The 23,789-nt window shown below is 31.4% G+C and overlaps 1 protein-coding gene across 1 annotated transcript in view; it reads left to right on the forward strand.

The window, feature by feature from the left end:
* Positions 1 to 13,921: 13,921 nt before the first annotated feature.
* Positions 13,922 to 23,789, forward strand: part of HTR2C (5-hydroxytryptamine receptor 2C) — a 295,289-nt gene continuing 285,421 nt past the window's right edge. The window contains exon 1 of the mRNA XM_036227088.1: positions 13,922 to 13,988. The gene's annotated coding sequence lies outside the window, so the exon portion shown is untranslated. The remainder of the gene's footprint in view (positions 13,989 to 23,789) is intronic.

Genomic DNA, 23,789 nt, shown 5'->3' on the forward strand with positions numbered 1-23,789 from the left:
CCGTGTTCGAACTTATGATGTATGGTGGAATTATAAGCTCCAAACTCCCACCACAATGGCACAGAATAATGCTGCCCAACTTCTGGGCAAAGCATATGTATGGTTAATAGTAACCATATGCCAATATAGCTGTCAAATAACAAGGTGAAATACAGAGACTACAAGATGACTCATAAAGTAATGAGCTTCAGGTAATAGGTGACACTGGGAAATGACTTCAGATGGTCTCATGTTTAATTCAGAGAATTTTGTACTGTTTTATTAGGGCAGGGTGGTGGGAAGACGAAGAATATTATGCAGATTATATAAAGCCAAGAAGCAGTATGTAAAATTCAAATTTGTTATGATTTTGTATATTCAGTATAAAAAGACTACTAGCCATATAAAAAACCATCTAGGTTGACACCAACATACATAAGAATACTACCATTTGAATTTTAAATTTGAAGGAAAATAGACTTTGTTTGCATGACTTATGTGGCTCTTAGCACATTGTATTGAATTTTGTTATTTGTCTTCTGTGTTTCAGGATCTCCTATGTGCCAGGCATGGTATTTGAGGTTTTATATACATCATATCACTTTTTACTTTGAGTTTTACCTTTTCTATTGGATCATGAATTCACATACGATGAAATTATATATTATTTATGTTTATACCTCCACCCCAATTACCCTCTGCATACATCATTATACATTGTGGGTTCTTTAAATATATATTTTTTTTCTGAATAATTAATATATAAAAGTGCACAAGCACTGTAAGAAAGGTTTTTATAGTGCAAATTTAGACTTAAATGGCCTGGGTTCTAGTCTTTTATGAGCCTCTATGATCCTGCCTGTTAAAAAAGTAAATCAGACAGAATGGTTACTAAAATCATTTTAATACTATAGTATTAGGAAAATACCAAGTTATGTAGTTCTGAAAAACCGCTTCAAATAATAATGCTCTAGTAGTTGATTATTATAGTCCAGCATATAATGGTCATGACTCTTTAACTACATAAGAAATCCTTAAGCTAACTGAAGCTAATCTTCCCTTAGGACCTTGACCTTATAATTTTTCATTCACTCCAGTGCCTTAAATTTAAAAGTATTCATTTTAATATTACCGAATGAGTAAAAATGTCTCTTCTTTTTGTCTTTTATTACTTAAATTTAAGAGATCATTGGCTATCAATAATAAATTAAACATAACCATTTTTGTGTGCTTTAAATTAATTTCTGCAACTACAAATCCTTCACAGGAGTTCATTAATATCTCGCTAAATATCAGTGTTGTCAATGGAGTTTATGATTAAGTTTCATGATTAAAAATTATCTTTTTCCTTTTAGTCTTAGATTTAATTACATACATATCATAAGCTATTACTTTATAAAGGGTTTCAAAAGAAAAGGAAAACTGGACAGATAATTTATCTGAAGGTCTTTAATTACATTTAATACATTTTTCCTTGTATTAGAACTTTTCTCTCACAAGGAGTATTCAATTTAGGATATTTGGATTTGTGTTTCTATTCAGAACTCTTCAGTCTTTGAGGGTACCCTTGATGATAATGAGGAGGAAAAAAAGATTATTTATAGCTTGTTCATGACTTCTCTTTGTGTTCTATTTTGATTTCTAATTACTTCCTCATGAAAACAAACAAACAAACAAACAAACAAACTAGTTCATTTACTACTATCTTCAATGAACCTAAAGTTATACCATTTCCGTTGGTATAAAATAATTTCAAAAGAATTATTCAAACTTTTGTCATTGGTCAGATGTTAACCTGTGACACTTGAACCTACTCTAGATCTAGCTGAGTAATCAGGTAGATTTATATCATCATTATCACTTAAGGAATATTTTTGAAGCTTTATTGTAACTGACATTTCTAAAGTCATAAAGCTGTCAATGCAGAATTTAACGAACTTTTTGTTGTGTGTGTGTAATATGGTTCCTACCCATGAAGGAACTTACATTTGGTAAGATAGATTATATAAGCATGCAACAAAAATTGAGCCGTTTTATAAAGAGAACTAAATTATGTGCCATGTACAAATGAAGAAAAGGAAACAATAATGGGAATTTTATTGGAAGACATAGGAACTGAATTGGAGCCTGAGGGTTGGAGTGGACGCAAAGGATGAAAAACATTCCAAAAGGGTGTGAGATGTTCATGTTTCACATGAAAAGGGAAATTAGGAACTAGTTACTAGGGATAAGATAGTGGCCTTTCATTTAAATATATTTAATATAATGGTGAAACATGCATCATCAGAGGTTCTTTAGATAACTGAAAATATAATAATGAATCTTTGGAGATAGGTCAAGCTTAGAGGTAAAATAATTTGGAGTAACCTATACTACTCCGATTTAGCTACATTTCAAAAATTTCTAAGGGAGAGAAGGTTGCAGAGAGAAAAGAAGTCCTAACATTAATAAACACTGATTACTCATTACACTAAATGATTTTTAATGTTCTACTTTGTCAAGGCATTTGAGTGAGTACTCGAGGGCCTCCCAGAAAAGGAAACAATACTTAGTTCTAATATCTAATAGTTTGGAGTCTAGTTGAAGGTGAATACATGAATTCTACATAAAGGATTTGGCAAAATAATAATAATAATAAAAGGTCACTATTAAACTTAGAGAAATTTCAGGAGAAAGAGTAGATTAAAAAGAGATTTTATGTAATTAAAATACTGATATAAAATCTCTTTGACCCAAAGCCCATAGAAGGAATATAAATTTGCATAGACTATGTTAGGTGCCTTTTTCACTATCACTTTGGTATAGTGACCAAATCTCTTTTTAATAATTCACAAAAATTTTCAGATAAGATGGATAACACTTTTGAAAAAAAAAGACTCCATGAATCTGAAGCCATTCATGTTCAATCCTGTGCTTTTAACATACTTAAAAAATAAATTGGCAAACAAGTTAAGTACCTTATGTGTGTGTCCAGTAACGGAATAGTTGAACAATGTAAATGGAAATAGTAAGATCTTTACCGGTAGAAATGATATAAATTATTTTTTATTAGCAAGCCCTTATATATCTAAATTACACCTTGGCTTTTATTACAAGTATGTAAATGATAAGCTATAGATTCAACTCTAAGATAAAATCAATTGTCTGAATATGAAATTACTTCCAATACCAAAAGAGTCATTCATTTTTATTGGATAATTTATGGAATTCGAGATTGTTAGGGGTATTATTAGCAAAATACTTTTTAATTTCTAAATGCATGGATGATGTTATGAAAGCAACAGCACATTAAGTATTAAGTATTTTATTAAAGCAATAAAACTAAAGTATATGGATAACATTTGTAATAGACAAGATTTTTAGTGTTTTAAAGAGCAATAAATTAAGGTTTAGAGAGAGTCTCTGATTTGTTCCAGATTACACAGTTAATTATAGGTAAAGCTAAAAAAAGAGAACCTAACTCCCCTAAATCTGAAATCAGATTACTTCAACCATGGACCACTGCCCCATGAAGTCTATGCAGTATATTAAATGAAAGCCTTTAAAAATTTCACTATATTTTACTGAGAATCATGTCATGTCCTTGAGAATTATGTCATGCTTAATAAATTCGGAATGAACAGACTGTGAATTTACATTGTTGGTTTCAATAATTAAAAAGTTACTACAAGGATGTGAATGCTTTCATGATTATAATTTTTATTCATATTGACATGTAGGTAAAAGATGCGTTGTGTGATGTGATATATATTACATACATATTCACAACAAGAGAGAAAGAATTGTGTTAAAAAAAATAAGAGTATTTTTGAGGTTTTAATTAGATGACTGACCAGTTGACAGACGATGTGAACTTATTTATGTTAGCCTTTATTTCTTAATTTGTTGGAGCAATTGAAGTCTGAAATAGCTCAAGGCTGGATGCTTCCTTTCTATAAATTGCATCTGTTAAAATGTATAAACGCAAGCATGAATCACTAGCTACAGAATTCCAGCTTTAATTCATTATGTCATTTTTTTCTAACGAAACAAACTGATAACCTTCATGTGGTTTTAAGAACAATGAATTTGTGAACTACAGAGTATATGAAAGATAAAATCATAACAATCAAATGAATTTAATAACATGATTTAAAATGTTAAAAAGTACATTTTATAAAATGAAGTCTGTTTACTTCTATGATTCTTCCATTATTCACTTGCATCCACACTTTGCATATATTGGATTGACTTAAGACCAAATTCAAACAGCCACGTATCTTGTAAGCAAATTTTAGATAGTTATCTTTTATTTATATGTGAACTAGAGGAAACAGTAACCAGAAAGAAACTGCATATTTCGAGAAAATTTTCAATGTATGTTTTGTTGAGTGGTTCAATTTTCTATTCATTCAACTGTTTGTCAGAACTTTTAAACTATAATATTACTGAAATTGTTATTGATATTTACCATTTAATCTAGTAAATACAGAACAGAATCTCTGAAGTAGGAGGTGGTTCAGGGAAGAAATTATGGGTACCTCTAGTAAAAAGAAGAGAAGAAGGGAAAATAATTGATGAATATTGAGACCCCATCATATCCTAGTCAGTGCATTTAATAAAGTGCATGAATTATCTCATGTAATTTTCACGACAACCATAACAAAAAGAAAATGGAGACACAGAAAGGTTACGTCATATGCCCAAATACATAGTTAATATGGGATAGAGCCAGGAACCAGACCCAGATCTGACTGACTACTTTTTCCATTGTACCTTGACTAACATCCTTCAGTTTTCAAAAAAATGTCAAACACTCATGCACAAAATAATATTCTCAGTAGTATAACATTTACTTAGTCACTGACAATGTTCTCAAATAAATAAATGAAAGACAAGTAAAGAAACATCATTCATATATCACTACAAATCAAGAATGTGTATATTTTCAAATATCAGTTCATTTTGAAAAGTGAGGGAATTATTATTTACTAATAGAAATAAAGATGGAAAAGTGTGCAAAATGTTATCTAATAATAGTAATTGGTGATGAAATAACAAAATAGAAGAAATGAATCATAATATTAAAAAGAGTAGGATCAAATTGTTTAGAGATCTTTGTGATTAAGAGCATTTAGAGTGAAAAAATGGAATAGATGATAGAGGCTTTGTTCATCTACTCTTATGAACACATTGGAGTTGTGATGGAAACATGGAGCAAACAGCAAGCAGAATTGCCTGAGGTCTAGAGGAACAAGCCCTACAACTAGGTAGAGAAATACGAAATCACCCTACAATGGCAGGAGGTAGCACAGAGCAAGAACATGGGGCGTCAAAGTCCAAGTCACTGAGTGCAGATGCTTCTTAAAGGGGTCATGTCCATGAGTGGATTTTCACAGTGATGAACCTGGTGAAGGAAATAGACATACAACCCCAGGAAGCTCAGAGACTACCAAGAAAGAGAAACCCAAAGAGGTCCACATCAAGACACATCATCATTAAAATGCTAAAGGTTAAATACAAAGGGAGAATCTTAAAAGCAGCAAGAGAAAAGCAGTTAGTTACCTACCAGAGAGCACCCATCGTACTGGCAGGTAATTTCTCAAAAGAAACTTTGCAGGACAGAAGGGCTTGGCACAAAATATTCAAAGTTATAAAAACAGAAGATCCACAACTCTATTATTTAGAGTTGAAAGACAGATAAAGAGCTTCCCAAAGAATAACCTAAAGGAATTCATCAACACCAAGCCACTATTACAAAAAAATGTTGGAAGGACTACTTTTAGAAGAAAAAAAACATGTATCAAAATCATGAATAAAAAATGGTAATAATCATGTATCTATCAACAACTAACTCAAATGGAAAAGAATTATGTGTTTCAACCAAATTAAAAGGTGGCTAACTGGAAAAGAAAACAAGACCCCTTACATATGCTGCCTACAAGAGACTCACTTTAGATTAAAAGACACACACAGACTAAAAGAAAGGGGATGGACAAAGATATTGCTTTTATGGACCTAGAAGGTATTGTGCTAAATGAAATAAGTCAGAGAAAAACAAATGCCACGTGATCTTACATACATGTGAAATCTAAAGAACATAATTAACAATAATAACAAAAAAAGAAATAAACTCATAAATACAGAGAATATTTTGAGGGCTCCTAGACAGGAAGTTGTTGGGGAGGATGGGAAAAAGGGTGAAGGAGTTAAGTACAAATGTATAGTTACAAAGTAGTCATGGAGATACAAAGTGTAGCGTAAGGAAAACAGTTAACAATGTTGTAATAAATATGTAAGGGGGAAAGGGGTACTAGATTTATTGAAGTGATCATTTGAGCTCTAATGTCTACACTGTATAACTGAAACTAATATTGTATGCCAACTATAGTTGAAAAAAGTATTGAATCGTACAATGTAAATATGAGCAACTAATTATTTATTATATTTCAATGAAGCTGAGAGAGAAAAAAAAATAACAGGTACCCTCCCCTCTTTCTAGGCCCCTACCCTTGAAGAAAATTCTTTTAACCGTTTCTGTTTTGATTCTTCTGGTGGCTACATTTGATGATCTAAATATTATGTGTATAATATTTTGCTAGCAACTTTTCAACTTCTCTCTTTAAAATATTCTGTATTTGGGCATTTACCTATTCTCCAACCTGGCCTTTGCTATCTTCTCACGTTTGGATAGTTATTATTTTTACTTTTCCCACAAGTCACTTTTGTAATGTAATACTATATTTCACTTTTTGTTCCACTGGCTTTAAAAAAATTTTTCCCCCATTATTAACAGTAAAGTTATTATAGCCCTGATTTTCCCCTCTTCTTTTTCTGATATCTGTTAGTGAGGCTTCTGTTTTTATATTGCTGAGGTTAATAATATTTACATTTTATTTTACAATTGTCTCACATAATTTATTTATAGAATAATTAAAATATAAAAACAAGTACATAGCATCCACATTATATTTATAAAGTGAATCTTACCCCCTGTTGATTCTTGTAGTAGATTCTAGAATTGCAATTACATCTCATATGTTTAAAGTAATGATCCTTATTTCACTCAAAGGTGAATGTTCTTAGAATTGATATTTTAGTCCTTATACCCCATTAATTTATTCATTAATTTACTTAACATATATTTATTGAATGCCCACTATGTGGTAGGTACAGATGAAAACACTGAGGAAATAGTAGTAAGTAAAATAAATAGAGATCTCTGTCTCTGTGAAGTAGAGGAGTATAAAAGGGCGGTGGTGATGGTGTTTAGAATTTAAAATAGGTTAGTTAGAAAAGACCTCCTTGAATAAGGGGTATTTGAGCAAATGATAAAGGAGGTGCAAAAAGGAGTGGTGAGTTTGTGGACAGGAGATGCCTAGAATTGTTTCTGTTTTCCTGATGGGTTCTTGGACTTGTTTCTTTAAGTATTCCTTTATTGCAATGTTAATCCAATCAGGAGGAAAGGGAGGCAAATGTGGGCAGTCAGTCTGTTGTCTTGAATTGGAAATCATTTATGTTTCTTTATCACTTGTTTTCCTCAGTTGCTTGAGATTTTATCAAATATACTTTCCCAAGAAAAAGTTATGACATATTGAAAGGAATGAAAAGAGAATTTTTAGGCTTTCGAAAGAACTTAATCTGATGCCTCACGGTAGTTCTGATAGCAGCCCTCCTAGGAGGGCATTGTCTCTTTTCCTGTAATACATAGTGTGTGTGTGTGTGTGTGTGTATCAGTTTAGCTAGGCTGTAATCCCCACTTAGCCAATCAAACACCAATCTAAATGTTGTTATAAAGGCATTTTGTAGATGTGATAAAAATCCATCATTAATTGACTTTATGTAAAGGAGATTATCCTCAATAATTCGTATAGACCAGAAACCATAAGGTGAAAGACCTTAAGAACAGAAATGAGGTCTCCCAGAAGAAGAAATTCCACCTGAAGACTATAGCATTTGTCTCTGATCTTCCCGATGGACAGCCCCCACACTCCACAACTGTGTAAAACAATTCCTTGCAATAAATCAATGCGTGTATGCATGTGTGTATGTATGTAAGTATATATGTGTGCATCTAGTTAACTGGCTATGTAGATCCCCCCCCAGAAAAAAAGCATTTGGAGTATATAAATGTAAAAAATTAAAATTTTTGAAGATGATATTTAAGTTTTGGAATATTATATTTGGACTGGTTAATATTGTTGTCTATATACTATTTACCATACAGTAGCAAGTGTTCTCGTGATAGTTAGAGGAATAGTTTAAAGAACAATAGGTTTTAGGGTCTAAGCATTCTTATCTTAATAAATGAGAGCATTAATTTTTGCCTTGCAGAATTGCTCCAACAAAGAAGAAAAGGTACCAGACCGATTCACCTTAAGTTCTCCCTAATCACATTTACTAGGAAAAAAAGGCAGTTATAATATCACAAGAAACATTTTCACTACATAGTCTGTGAAATTTCATTCTGCTTTTTTATCTTTATAACATAATAAATGCTTCTATTATAATATAATTCCATATATAATAGTCATATTTTCATAATTTAACAAGCTCAAATCTATATATGGGATCTGCATTTTAAATGCAAAGCATATTAATGTCAAATTTTAAAGCTCCCATTTTATATCTTTCTATAATTTTAAAATATTTTCTTCAGTAATAACTTTATGTGGATAATATATTTTGTACCGAGCTTTTCCTGTGATTTTTACAGAGAAGCTTGTCACATCAAGTTGAGTAAATATTATGACTAGATGGTTTGTAATAAAAACAAAGTATACCAAAAAAATCCACCTGCTATCTAAGAGGACTTTAAGAATTAGTTTCCAGATACTATTCAGAGGAAAAGCCTATAGAATATTCAGATTCTGTCACTAGTTTTAAAGTCAATTTTGAATTCATTAGCTTTTTAATTTTTTTAATGAAAATCACCAGTTGTATATGTGCTGGTACAATTTAAATAAAAAGAGAGTTGAGAGAACAATATAAACTTTCATAACAAGATACAGAACCTCCCAAAATAATCGTTCATAAATATAAACAGTGAATAAAGAAGTTGAAGGGTCAAATTAATATTATGTGAAATTAATATATTTTCCCCAATGTATTTTTAACAGTACAATCAATCGTCCACAGTTATTTTAAGATATGAATGAAATCAACTCAAAATCTTTTAACAGTTTTATTGAGATATAATTCACAGACTATATAACTCACCAATTTAAAGTATAAAATTTGATGTATACTGTTGAAGTATACAACTTGATGGCTTTATTATACTCACAGAGTTGTATAACCATCACAACAATTTAGAACATTTTCATTATCCTTAAAAGAAACTCTATACACATTAGGGGTCACTGTCCCACTCCCCTAGCTTCTCCCACACACTCCTTCCACCCCTCCCCCACCAACTCTAGGCAACCAGAAATCCTTTCTGTCTCTATTGATTTGCTTATTCTGGGAACCTGCAAATTTTGACCAGATGTACTGGCTGGGGATGTAAGGTTGTTTTATATTAAGAAGAATTGGCAAATAAAACAAAAGAAAATTTGCAGCCAGATTCGGGCAATAGGGTATTGACTAATCTAGCTAAATCTTTAAGTTTTTTGCACTATGAATATAATAAAATTTTGTATCTGAGCTTCTAGCATTCTTATTTTTGTTACTCAATTGTAGTTTAGTACTGCAACACAAATAAAAAAGGAAAAAATCCTCAAATTATTCCTGTTCAAAATCAATTGGTTAGGAAAATTTAAGTTTCAAACACAAGAAAGTTAAATTGCTAGTCCATTTCTTTCATTTTTCCCATTCTAGCCAATCAATACTTGCCAAACATGACTATCATTTCCAGAAAATAGGTCTTTATATCAGAAAACTTTTGTGTACAGTTATGCTATTTGCAGTTGAATGCCATAAAAAAGCAGTTGTGTCAAGTTTGCCTAAATCTCTTATTTAAAATTACAACTATTCAGAGGATTTTAAGTGAAGTGAAACTCTCTCATTCTGATTGTCTTTGCATTATTCTTTTAGTAGTGCGTAGCGGTATAGCATAACAAATTAGTAGCATCTTTCAGTTGGTACACATTTTAGCTGCCTATGTCGAAAAAAATGTTTAAAGTATGTAAAACCTAAATATAAAAACTGGGGCCCTCTATCTAAAATATATCTATTATTAAAATAATCAATTTCATAGAATCTAATAAAATATATAAATAGTTCCCATTTACATCTCCAAATGCATGTTTTAATCTTTTTAATGAAGTATATATGCTCTGTACACACTAGAAAAGAACTGTTTTTTATCTGGACAATGCACCATTTTATATTTGAAAACTTTTTCCAATGGTTTTATCTTTTGTAATTGCTCTAGTAGTTCACTTCATTGCTCTTCTGACATGACTCATTAAGTTTAAAAGGCAGTAACATGTTAGATAAAGGTTGATGTGTTAAAGAATCCATGGCAACTTGAAAAGAAAGTTAAAAAAATAAATTAATTAATCAACAGGATACGGCAGGGAGAGATATGTGTGCTTTAAATAGTCTATCAATAAGACTCAATGAGAGAGAAAAAAATGTTTTGAACAAGTGGTAAAAGAAATTGAAAAGGAGAATAACATAATGCATGGTTCCATTCACATGATCTCCTAGAACTGTCAAAAATAATCTATATTGATAAAAATAAGAAAGTGATTCCCTGCGGTTGGGGGTGGTAAGTAGAGCAAGAGGATGGAATCATTTTTTAAAAATCTTCATTGGCATAGCAATTACACAAGTGTGTATACCTTCATCATAATTGATCAAACTCTACCTTTAAAATATACAAATTTTATTATATGTAAATTATACTTAATCGAAATAGATTTTTTTTAATTTAAAGGATGCAATAAACTGTTCAAATGTCATGTTTTAATCCTGAATGAAATATTAACTCATTTTTAAATATAGACTATCCCTGTCATTCCAAAGAAATACATTAAGCCTTTTTGTAATGCTGGAATTTATTCCTTCCTCCTGCTCAGGACTGAGTATTGGCATTTTCTTCCTTCCTTCCTTCCTTCCTTCCTTCCTTCCTTCCTTCCTTCCTTCCTTCCTCTCTTTCTTTCTTTCATACTGGCATTTTAATGACTCTTAGTTACAGTAAGTAGGCATTTCTTTGCTAGACATTGTACTTTAAATGCCTGTTTTTTCTTACTGTTTCAACTGAGGAGAAATAAAGCAGCGAACTTACCCATTAAATCTTCACAGGGTTCTTGTGACTTTTAAAGAACAATTTTTGAATTGAAATTACTATTTTGTAATATCCTTTCTTAGGGTAGGCTAAAAGCAAAATAATAGTAATTTCGTAGAAAAAAAACTGGATAAAATTTGTCTTGAACAAGCACAAAATTACCCTTAATGTCATTTTAAAAAGGAGTTATAAGTAATATCAGAGGTAATAAGATTGCACATGTGAAATTGAAAAATATTCTATGCACTATTTTTTGTAGGTGGGAATTATATAGTATTTAGATTAACATATAGAGGCAGTTTGTGGTCAGGGGTATCTTTCTTTTCTATCTAGAGTTACTAGCCCATAAAAAAGAAAAATCTATGGAAATCACGTGGAAACTTTAATAATAACAATTCAGTAAGATGGGTAGAAAATTGAGATGACAGAGTGTCGATAAGAAAACATTGCAGATTTATATATAAATAGCTGAGGAAAAAGGCAAAAAGGAGAGCATATGATAGATGCAAAATAATTGTATAAAGGATGCTGTGGTTTAGGAGGAAATAAGTGGGACCAAAGAGAGAGGTAGAAGTTAAGAAAAAAATTAATTTCAGCTAGGAATTCCAGACTTTTTCAAAATCCATTAAAATTTTTAGAAATGTACACTAAAATGTTAAAAACATCAGAAAATATATTTTCAGTTGGTAAGTGTTGAAGAAAATTTTAAACTACCAGATTTTTAATGAAAGAGCAGAAATGTTTAATTATAAGATATATCGATCCTTCCCCCAAGAGAAGGGGGGCAATACATAAATCCTTCATGAATAAAGGGTATATCACAATAGTAGCTCACATTTGTTATGACTGCAATAGTCACAGTGAACCACTAGGGGGAAGTAATTCCATTGACAGCAGTTCTCTACCCATAAATGTTTTATTCTCTGCAATGTTACTTGTACAGTTAGGTAAAATCAAGTGGGAGCTACAGCAGGTTGAATGGGTCATTACTGTATATTGAAATGATTTCATGCTTTACTGCAGTGCTTTGTAAAAAGTTTTATTGTACAGAGTAATAACTTGGCCACCAGATTCTTCACCAAGCATGGAGTCTCATAATTTTTTTAAAGGTTGCTTTTAGTTTAATACCTCTGCTTCTTAAAACATATTAGGTAGAACTAGTTTTTCATCCCTTTTCATGAAAAAATTATTTTTATTTATTATAGGTCTCATTCCATTTTATTAAAAGAGATTTAATTTGAACATATGTTCTCACATTTAGTTCAATTAATCTTTATACTATTTGGAGTTGTAATGGAGACATAAAAATGAAGTTTAAATTTATAACATTAAATGTATTCTTTTTGGATTTTAAAGTGGCAAAGCTTTTACCCAAGTTGTTTTTCACTAATCTGAAGTCAGAACTAATTTTTATTTACCATCATGAAGAATGAATAAATATAACAATTTATTGTTATAGCCCATTATATGTGGAAGATTAAAAAGGGAGTCACATTAAATTATTTAAATTGTGGCTTTAGAATTTATCACAAATATTTTATGCTATTCTTCAAATTATGGTAACATAATAAGTTTATGAGCTAATAAAATATTTTAATGTCTGGAAATAATTGGATAATTAATATTTCCTATGTATATCTTATAACTCAAATGGTCTTTATATCACTTCATTTTACCTGGACGAACAGAAGGAACTAGCTTTTTAGTGGAGAATAAACTTCTCTACACTCTTGGCTTTTTGGATTATGCAAATTAAATTGACAAAAGAGATTAACAGGCGATAAAGGTTTGTTTCATATGTATACAGCGGCCAAAGAAGAAAGGAGCTAGCTTGTTTAATGGTTCAAGTTTTATATTCTACCTTAGTGGAGGGGGGTCAGTGAGGACCAGTTTCTAGAAGAAAAATAAATAGGTTTCTTTAAGAAAGGAAAATGGGTTTTTAGGAGAATGGACGGGTGATAAGTTTGTGCTGTTTCTTTATACAGGTATAAGTGGTCTTCCTATCTCTGTCAGAGCCATAAAACTTCCATGGAAAGGGATTTATGGTAGCCTGATTTTCCAGAAGTTGCTCTTAGTCAGATAAGGGAGGCTCTCAGGAATTTTTTTTCTGCATCTGTTGAATCTCAAATTGCCTTCAGCTGAAGAAAGTAAGCTTCATACCAACTCCAGGGTGCTGAGTGGGTTCACACAGCTTTGTATTTTTTAAAAAATCTCTATTTAAAATCTTTTGCTTGTTGTACATGCTTTGGAAAACATTTTATACTTAAAACATGTTAAATATTAATGTTGTTTTCACATCCCAAAAATATGTATTGTTAAATGATAATTTAAAAATAATCGATACTGAAATAGTGATTTTTCTAGTGTTATTTCTCCTTCCAGCTTTTAATATTGTTTTAATACTTATGGGTAAAAATACCATCCTGATTTGTAATTATTTTATGTGAAATAATATTTTAACTTAATATTTGATTTAGAATTTTGCTGATTCATTTATAATATTTAACTGATATTTAATTTCCTCTTTAACTGAAGGACTGACACTGGCATACCTAATATATGATTCAATTTTTTAAAAATTCATTTTTGCAAATGAGACTTTCTTCTGGCACTTATGGATATCAACCTCATTAATTTTCAGTTATGCTTTATATGTAAATGGTGTAATATTAACCTAAATAGCACCTTAGTTATGGGGTTCTTATTGCATTTTCTAAATGTTTGCTTTTAGGGTTATCAACCAATCAATATCCTCGAGCATCTGTAGGTCAACCATCGAAGTCCTTCAAAAATAATTGTAAGTATACCCATAAACATGCTTTGGGATTTTAATTTTGCAAAAACATTCAAACATTATATTTAAGGGATTCCTATTATGTTGCAAATGTACACCTACTTCTGAACTAGTAAAACATTTGCCATTAATGACTTACCATATCTGAAGAATATTACTTTAATACAACCTAAAAAAATCTCAGCCTACTTTATTACCAAATAATGTGTTAAACAGATACCCTTGCCAAAGTGTTTAACCACTACCTTGACCTTATACTAAATAAATATAACATAAGATAGCATAATAAGAACAATTAGGTTAATGAAGAAAAATACGAATGTACAGTTTTCTCCTTTAAAAACAAACTCATATCCAAGACTGGGGCAAAGAAAATTTAGGTACTGTTTTCCTCTTATTAATTTTAGAAAGTGACGCTCTTAAAAACATTCCTGATAGATGGACCTAAAAATCTCAAGAGTAATAGGAGAGGAGGCTTACAACATTTTCTCAAAAGGATGTATCAAGTTACAAATGCTAAAAAACACTAATCTACAAAATGGACAACTTTATATTCTATAGGCTTCCTGAGCATAATATTAAAAGTTAGACAAGCGTGGCCAAAATTGGATTCCAGAATGCACAGAGAATTCTCTTAAATTTCTGATTGCTTTCAGAGTCATATACATATATTTACTATTACAAATGTTTTTAGAATGAGAGTACTGGAAAAAGAACTGATACAATCATAGAGGTTAACTTGTTTTGACAATAAAATTTTGACAAATCCTTCTAGTATAAAATTACTATATATTCATTATATAAAAGAAATTAATGCAAAAGTAAAAGGGAAAAGGAAGTCCATAAAAATTGGAGTGAGGTTAGGGGATGGCATAGTGTTGGAAATGTCTTTTGTACACATTATTAATGATCAAAAAAACAAAAACAGTGATTTTACATCAAGACGGTTGCACCAAAATGGTTGCATTAAAATGTACCTATAGTTAGAATGGCCAACATCAAATTGTCCTGTTGTGTTATTTTGTGACTCATCATTTAAGATGATTACTAAGGTTACACTTCCTTTGTTTAATATGTATTGAAAAATTTCTTGATGCTATAAGTAGCTTTTTATAGAGGAAGAAATGAAATTCAAAAAGTGTAAAATGTTAAATATTAGAGAGCCCTATCAGATGTTCTGAAAATACACAGGAAGTCACTCTTTATTTGTCTGTGAATACACAAGTTTGCTTGCAGATGTTTTCACTGCATTGGTGAAATAAGCTAATGCGAACATTGCAGGTAAGCTTACAGTCTCAAGCTTCAAACAATGCTCACACAAAGCCATCTCACTTATACCAATGACACTGTAAACACTGCCTGGTAGTAAAAACCAAGGTCAGCCTTAGTAGAATGTGAAAGCCAATTTTGTCTTTAGTATCTCTATTTCAGCACTATTTTAGTCTTATCATATTGTCTCCATAATGAGGGTTCCTTGCTCTTCTCCCTGGCCTGTGCACCTCTCTTTGTATACACTACTGTTGACATCTTACTCTTATCTGCCTGTTAATTGGAGAAGATTTAATACACAAATTTATCCTAAGGTGGAAATACCTATTAAGTCTTACCCCATCTAGTGGGAAACACATTTTAACATTAAAAACGTGTCTCCAGCAATTGAATCCCCCAATGGACTGAAAGGAAAAAAAAACATCTCAAATTTTATCACATAAGTATGTAAGATTGTTGCCTTTTTCACTTCTTGGAAAGACTGGCATCTTCAGGGCAGGTTAGTGACATAAATCATGTCTGTACAACATACTTAATATAAAAGGTTAGAGACTGATTCTTTATGATATAATTTTGTTAATGTTATTAAATGTGCTAATTCCCACTGTATATAGGAAGAGTAGCAAAAGTTTTATTATAATAGCTATACATCCACAATCTGAAATTCTTCGAGTGTTTAAAATGTGCGTCCATGGTGATTTCTGTGGCTATTTGAAGCTGTACAAGATTCAATTGTTCGTAAAAAATAAGTCGGTTGACCTGATTTGTCTTTAACTATCATTCGAACTTAGTAATACCTTCCCTTAAACCCTACTCATGCTACTTATGCTACTATATATATATCACAGTTGAAGTAATAATTTAGGTAATGCATTCAATGTCTCCTGTGAAAAATGATCAGTCGGACGACTGTGTTCTTCCTGAGCTGAATAAGGTTTGTAATATCAGTAAGTATTAAAGGTAAATATTATATTTTTTCTATAAAATCACATTTAAAATTTCTTCACAGAAAGAGCTAATATAATGAAGAAATGGTGTACATACTTCAGCTTTACCATGTCATGGAAGGATTTATACTTGTCATTCTCTTGGCACATATATTAACAATTTAAAAATTTTATCTTTTATCTTTCATTTATGTGACTTTGTGATGCTGCAAATAAATACAACTTCACCTATCAGATTTTTTTTTCAATATGAGTTCTCTGATATATAATTATTACTGCAAATTCTTTATTGTAAGTTGCTAAATTACTTTAAAACATAACAGACTATAACAAAAATCAAATAATACTTAAATTGATAGACAATTCCATTATTTTACTTTGGAGTATATTATAGTTAATTGCTTTATTCACAAATATTTAATTTCTTGGATTGATAAAAATATTTTATTACTCTTCAACTCTTCATTTGATTAAAGTAGATAATGCATAATCAAAACTCATGAAAGTTGTACAGAATTGTTAAGTAACAGCATATAATTTGTCCCATGCAGAATATTGCCTTTTATATCACTTAGAGGAACTAGCAGCATCTTGCACATAACATGTATTTAATGATATATTCAACAATTTGTCCAATAATAGCAATTGAACTAATAATGATAAAATAATAGCACCTCTAGAAGAGAAGTACTCAATCAGGCATACTTTTTAGTATATGTATATATATACACTTTAAAGGTATATATACATTTAAAGTGTAAGAAAACCTGAACCTTTATGAGATAATTTCACATTCCTCACAGTTTTTACTTTAATTAATATTCTAAAAATTTAAGTAGTCCTTTATACTAATCAGTTGAACTCAAAAACAAGATATTAACTAAGTACTTAAAGAAATATTTATTGAATTTAATAATCTAATTGAGCTAACTGATAACTTAAAAACTATCTATCATACATGTTTTTGTTCTGAGTAGCCTATGACAAAATCCAACAAGACTGACAACATAGTTTAGAATGCACGTATTCTGAGATCTTTCAACTTTTCAAAATAAGTGAAAGTCACTTTAGTTTAGAAATGTAAGTAGCCACGCACTTTCAAAGTAGAGTTACATGCCCATTCATACTAGATAACAGTAAAATAATTTTATATGTGGTTTTTGTTTTTGAACATATATCCTTAAAAAGCGTGCTTGTACTTTTAAATTATATGTTTTCAAAATATTCATATCTCCTTAAATATAAGGTATAGGTATACTTTAAGTAACGGCAACAAATAAATTAATGTATGTCATATAAGGATATCATGATCGAAGAGTTTATGACATAAACGATGTTGATTTTTTTAAATTTTACTCTTTAAAATATTTATTAGTCTTAATTTTAGTACATATTACTCTAGTGTGAAAAATAATACATATCTTTCAAATAAAATACAGATATTTAATGGTGTGGAAATTTTTACATGTGAAGTGAATATATGTGTACTGAATCATGTTTCTATCACTTTTTATTCTTATTTAAATGTATTTCCACCCCCTACCAAAATGAAATATATGACCCAGACAAGCAATACATTGCATATGTGAGCTTCTTAACAATTGCTTTCTGAATTATTACTTCCTTGTACACCTAGGTACGGTTGTTCACTTAGCTTTCTCAAAACTAAATATCTTTACTTGTATCTTTGAAGATACTAATAAACCAATAAAAAGATACTAATAAACCATAAAAATCAAATCATATAATTGTGATATGTTCATTAAAATAAATATCAATTAAAATCTATATATGACTAGTTGTCATTCCATTGAGTAGTCTCATTGACTTCATAAAGTTTTGATTATGTGATAACATGCTATCAAAGTGTTGCAACTTTCTTAGCATGGCTGATAATGACACTGTCATTTAGTATGATTAGGCAAGAAACTGTCAGTCATCCTTAAACGTGTTTCTATCTCTTATGCCCCCAAACCAAATTCATCAGTAACTCCTGTCAGCTTTAGTTCCTAAGTATCTTTACTCCATTTCTACTATCATTATACCAGTTTAGCTTCCCATCATCTCTCGTTGGAGTACTGAAACAACCTCTTAACTAATTACCCCAATTACACATTTTCACTACCAAATCCATTCTCCCTAATTCTTATTGCTTTTAGAATAATTACCAAAAATTTTATCATGGCCTGTGTCTACCTCTTCAGTATCATCTTTTACCTTTTACCTTTTCCCTCACCTCCCTCATGAATGCTTCAGCTACACTTCTACTTTCAGTTCCTTGAACACATCATGCTCTCTCTTCTATTGTGAATACATTCTTGTATTTCCCACCTCTCCTGACACATCACCAGTTAACTCCTATTATGCCTTCAAAGCACAACCTAAAAGATATTTCTCCTGGGAACAGGGATGCCTTCTTGCCCAACCTCAATCCCCAAGACTAGATCAACTCTTTCTCTGCTATATGCTGTCATAGATAACATTGTGTAACTTTCCATCATAGCACTTATCACATTTTATAATTATGCATTTATGCTTATGATTAGTTAGGGATTACTATCTCTTCCACTAGTTTTGAACTCCACAAGATTAGGGACCGTATTTGCTTTTGCTTCACATTGCATTCTTAGCATTTAGCACAGTGCCTAGAAAATGATTCAGTAAATATTCATTTGACTGAATAACTGAATGAACAAATAGATATTATTATACAGTCATTTGTTTAACTTTTTGAGATGGTTAATCCATGGTTGTTCAATTGCAGAAGATATTTTTCTACTTCCTCACTAAGCAGTTGCTATAAATATTGCAGTCTGGTGAAAAGTTAGAGGCCTCAGTTACTAAGGCCTTAACATAAGGTTGCAAATATGAGCTATAAACTAACTGTAAAAGCAGTAAAAGTATTGTCATGACTTTAAATATATCACTAGCTATACAAGCAGTTGACATTTATAAATGTCTAATACCGCATTTGGATTGTTGAGTATTCCAACAGGAATTTTAAATAGGTCTCTCTTGCCCTGTTTCATGCACTAATAGAGTTGGAGTCAACAATCTTTTTCTATAAAGGGCCAGAGAGTAAATATTTTGATGTTGTGGACCACGTGGTCTCTTGCAACTACTACTCAGCTTTGCTGTTGTAGCATGAAGTCAGTTATAGACAACATATAAATGGATGTGTGTGGCTGGGTTCTGAAAGAACTTTATGAACACTGGAATTCAAATTTCATATAATTTTCACATACTGTGATATATTATTCATCTCTTATTTTTTCCAGTCATATGAAAATGTAAACACCATTCTTAGCTTATATAACATACAAAAATAGTCTATAGTTTGCTGACCACTCTGCTAGAGCATAAAATACCAATGGATGACTTTTCCAGAGGCTTGAGGTATGTGATGGAATGTGCTCTGTAGAAAAGATTACAGTTGAGCTGCTGGGGCTTGAGGAAGTTAAGCTTTTCTGAATAGAGAAGTGGGAAATAGTGAAAGACATAGCTATAAGCAAGCAACAACAGCTTAGTGTTTTCTAAACTGAAATCATAGAAGTGTGGCATGAGAACAGTCCTTTCATAGAAGTGTGGCATGATAACAGTCCTCTCTGGGTTGAGAAGGCTCAAAGGAAATGAGGATTTCTTATATGCATATTTAAATGGTTTCAAATTTTAATGAGTAGTGGTGTCAGGTGAGGGTGCTGAATGAGAAATAGGGGTTGCTTCCACATTTTGGAAGTTCAAGTGGAGAGGAATGGTATGCTTGAAGGCAGAAAGAGAATAGAGATGATTGGGGAAACCAAGAAAATCTACATTTGAAAGTCTCTTTGCAAGTGACTACAAACTATTCTCATATGAAAGCTTTGTGGAAGCATTTACACAAGTGATGGTGTTTGCAAATTCATTGATGAAAAGTGAAATGAGGATCACAAAGATAGACAGAGCAAGGCAGTCAATCCATTTGTCCATTGTTACAAAGCACACAGCAGACTAAAAAGGAAACTAACAACTGAGGATTGAAGATTAAAAAGATGATCTCTGCAAATGCCTTAACCATCTGACAGACTTTGCTGATCCACTACTGAGTAGGCATGCATGCTGAGGGGAAAATGATCAGAGATTTTTTTTTTGGAAGATGTTTCTATTATTTCTCTGGAAGTGACAGTAGAGTGAGATGAAATGTTACAAAAACACCGAAGTTGGGAATTATGAAAGATAGATTATCAAGTACAAAATTAACTTAATCCTTATACTTTTTGGAAGGTTCTTCTGCTAGTTCTCTTTTTATTTCCCAGCATATCCTTTCCAAAAAGACTTTGTCTAGTTATTTTGGAGCCACGTATGTTCATTTCAGTGCTGGAAGTGAATTAAGATTGCTGAGAAATCATACACAAGAGACTTGAGTATTTTTTCAATTTTCACAACAATCTAATAAATGGGAAATTTTTACCATCACTTATTTACCTAGATCTTCCCACAAATAGAGAGTGCATCTACCAGTAACTGTGGCTTAGTCATAACCTAGGAGTAAAAATTATGGGAGGCAGAGCAAAGGGAGAGTTTCTACTTTTTCACAAGAGAAGAAAAGCTAAAATTTTGGTCAGAAAAATTTAAGTGATTTTTAAACACTGACTAACTATGAGAAGAAAGGCAACATGATTTTATTAGTGGGAGTTATGAAAAACAGCACATGTAGCCATAGGAAATTATAAGCTTTTATTTTTCAAGATTCAAAGGACCTGTGACCAGATTTTCCATCAAATGAGAGGAGACATTATATATAGTTGCAATGTAAATGAACATTTATTGAGCATCTACTCAATGCCAGGCAATATACTGATCATTATACAAATTATTTTGTTTAACTTTCGCAACATTCCAGTGAAAGTGGTTAATATTACTCATATTTAACATCTGAGGACCAGAGGGCTTATATGAGTTATCCAAGATCTCCCAAGTCCAATGGACTTGCCTAAGAAAAAACTGCTGTTGTGTAAATCTGGTACCTAGTACATGCCAGATGCTAAACAGAAGTTAGCTATTGTATTTTCCTGTTATTATTGTCATTAGTATTGCCATTTGCTTAACTCCTCTAAGCCTTATTTACAACAACCATAACATGGAAGTCAGTATGAGTTTGTCAGAGGGATTACAGAGCAACCCATTTAAAGTTTCTGACATGTATAAGCCACTTAATAAATGTCAAACCCTATAAATTTTCTCTTGAAAGATGCTTTTTTTATTTTTTGAAAAGCCAAATAAGACAGTAGATATTGATACTCCCAATTATTTACCAGCATACCTCTGGGTAATGAACTGAACAGTTTAGCTTCAGAAAACAATGTTTGACTAGAAAAAAAATGACCTTGGTTTACATGCCTAGAATTAGGTTAAGAGAGATTATGGCTGAAATATTCAGCACATACGTCAAAGTTTCTGAGTTTTTTCTGCCCTACCCATTATTTACTGCAGTTTGTATCTCTAAAGACTTAAACGGATATTTCATAAGTATTTGTGTATTTAAAAAAACTAGTATTATTCATAATGGAATTAAAATAGTATATAATCCATTCAGAATATTTGTGCCCCAGTTCAAAAGTTGTCCTTTAATATTTAAAGCACTGTTTATTGAAAGTAGGGACATGCTCAACAAATGTGTTCAAGAAACGTTAGATGAAAGAGTGAATTAATGACTCATTTCCATTATTATTTATTCTTTTTATATGTATAGATTTCTGCAAAGAAAGTTTCCTTTAAATAACATAATACATTTATATCTATAAATTCATTTTAAGAAAACACATTATGTTCCCCTGAATATAAAAGCACAAATGAATTAACCTTTATTACATTCATTTACTTATATTTAAAATTGATTTTGATACTTGATGTGCTAACATTTAAGTCCAGCACACCTTCTTTACATTGCTTACCCCTTGGTGCTTTCTTTTCATTTAATATTAATTTTGATGACTTTTGGCACTCTTTTACCTTTAAAGGTTAAGTCAAATTTTCAGTTTACAAACAAATCTTATGTTTTTGGTTAACAGCAACCTCTGATTCTTAAAGAAAAAAATAACCAAATATCTTTAGCATCTCAAAGAAACCTTATATTTCAGTGTCTTCTCCTAATTGGTCAAATAAAGGCAGAGCTAGAAAATACATTTTTTTGGGGGGATAAGGACAAGATATTCAAATCCATCAGTTCTACAGTCCGTTCTAGCTCTAGAGAAGAATTTGTAGAGGACATTATAATTCACAGACGTAAAGACAACATGTGTTGACAATATGGTAAGATGGGGAAGTGGGAATTGACATCACTGGCTTTACTTGAGGGTCAGGACTTGGTGATTTGTTGTGAATAGTAAAAGAGAAGAGTCAGCAATGACTTCCAGGTCTTTGGCTTGAAAATTAATGATTCGAGGCTGAGATGGGGTATATAGAAAGAGGAGGACGAGATTTGTTTTGGAAGAAGGACAACAATAAGTTTAATTTGGACATGCTGAATTTGAGTTACTTTTAAGATGCTCGTTAAGTGAAATCTAGTAGGCAGGTGGTAGGAAGTTTTTCTGTTTTCCTCTTCTATCATAGCTGTCTTCCATATACACAGCACTTTTCTCATCTCTAATTTACCTTTCAATACAAACACATAGTTTTCCTTCTTCTAGAGATTTGTCTCTAGATAACTTCTCCTTCTGATATTATACTTTTTAATTGAGATATAATTGACATATTGGAAAGTATAATTTTAAAAAAAAGATTCTATGAGGAAAAAAGTATTTACTCGATAGGTTATCACTAAAAAGATAGTTCAGGGAAATAAAACTATAAGGTCAATGAGGGAAAACAAATGAAGAAAAGCCAAGATTAGCTTGTGTTGTAATAAGGTATGAGAAGTGGCTGCTAAGCTCAATATTGAAAATGGAATCAAATTTAGAATGTGGACAGAGCAAAAGAAAAAACACTTTAAGTGTGTGTGGTTTTGGGGGGAGAGTAAGGGAAGGCTTCACAAAAAGGTTAGAAACTAATGAGCATTGAGCAAGGCAGAGTTACCTGTGACCTTATTGGGTTATACTTAGTAACAAGATGACGTGGGAAGATAAGGTGAGAACAACATGGAGAAGATAGTAAGAGGAATATACTGCTTAAGGGGTTTTGATAATATATACAGTAGCTCTTCCAAAGAGAAATTCCTGTAAGAATTTCTGTAGAAATATGGGACTGTAATTCTCATCTTTGTCTCACAGTTATGATGTTTTGGCACCTTGCCCTCCAATTATTACGCTTGTAACAAACATCCCCTACCACCAAGTGGCTATAGAGTTGTGTCATGCTAGGATAGTTTTCCAGTGTTTGGGACTCTGTTGTAGTGTAAGTTTTTTCAAGTCACAACTTTTAAAATCTGATTATCTATTTAATGTCCTATCTCCTACCTAGACAACCTTTTAGGGAAAGCTGAATTAAGTTTATCACTTCTCAATATTCATTAGCTTAGGGAATTGATTTATATGTTAGATTTCCAAGAGAGGCACCAAAGCAAATTAAATAGAAGGAATAAATATAATGTGTATCTAGTTTCTATGTACCCCAC

The sequence above is a fragment of the Rousettus aegyptiacus genome, unplaced genomic scaffold (genome assembly GCF_014176215.1).
Source record: "Rousettus aegyptiacus isolate mRouAeg1 unplaced genomic scaffold, mRouAeg1.p scaffold_m13_p_9, whole genome shotgun sequence".
Classification (NCBI taxonomy): domain Eukaryota; kingdom Metazoa; phylum Chordata; class Mammalia; order Chiroptera; family Pteropodidae; genus Rousettus; species Rousettus aegyptiacus.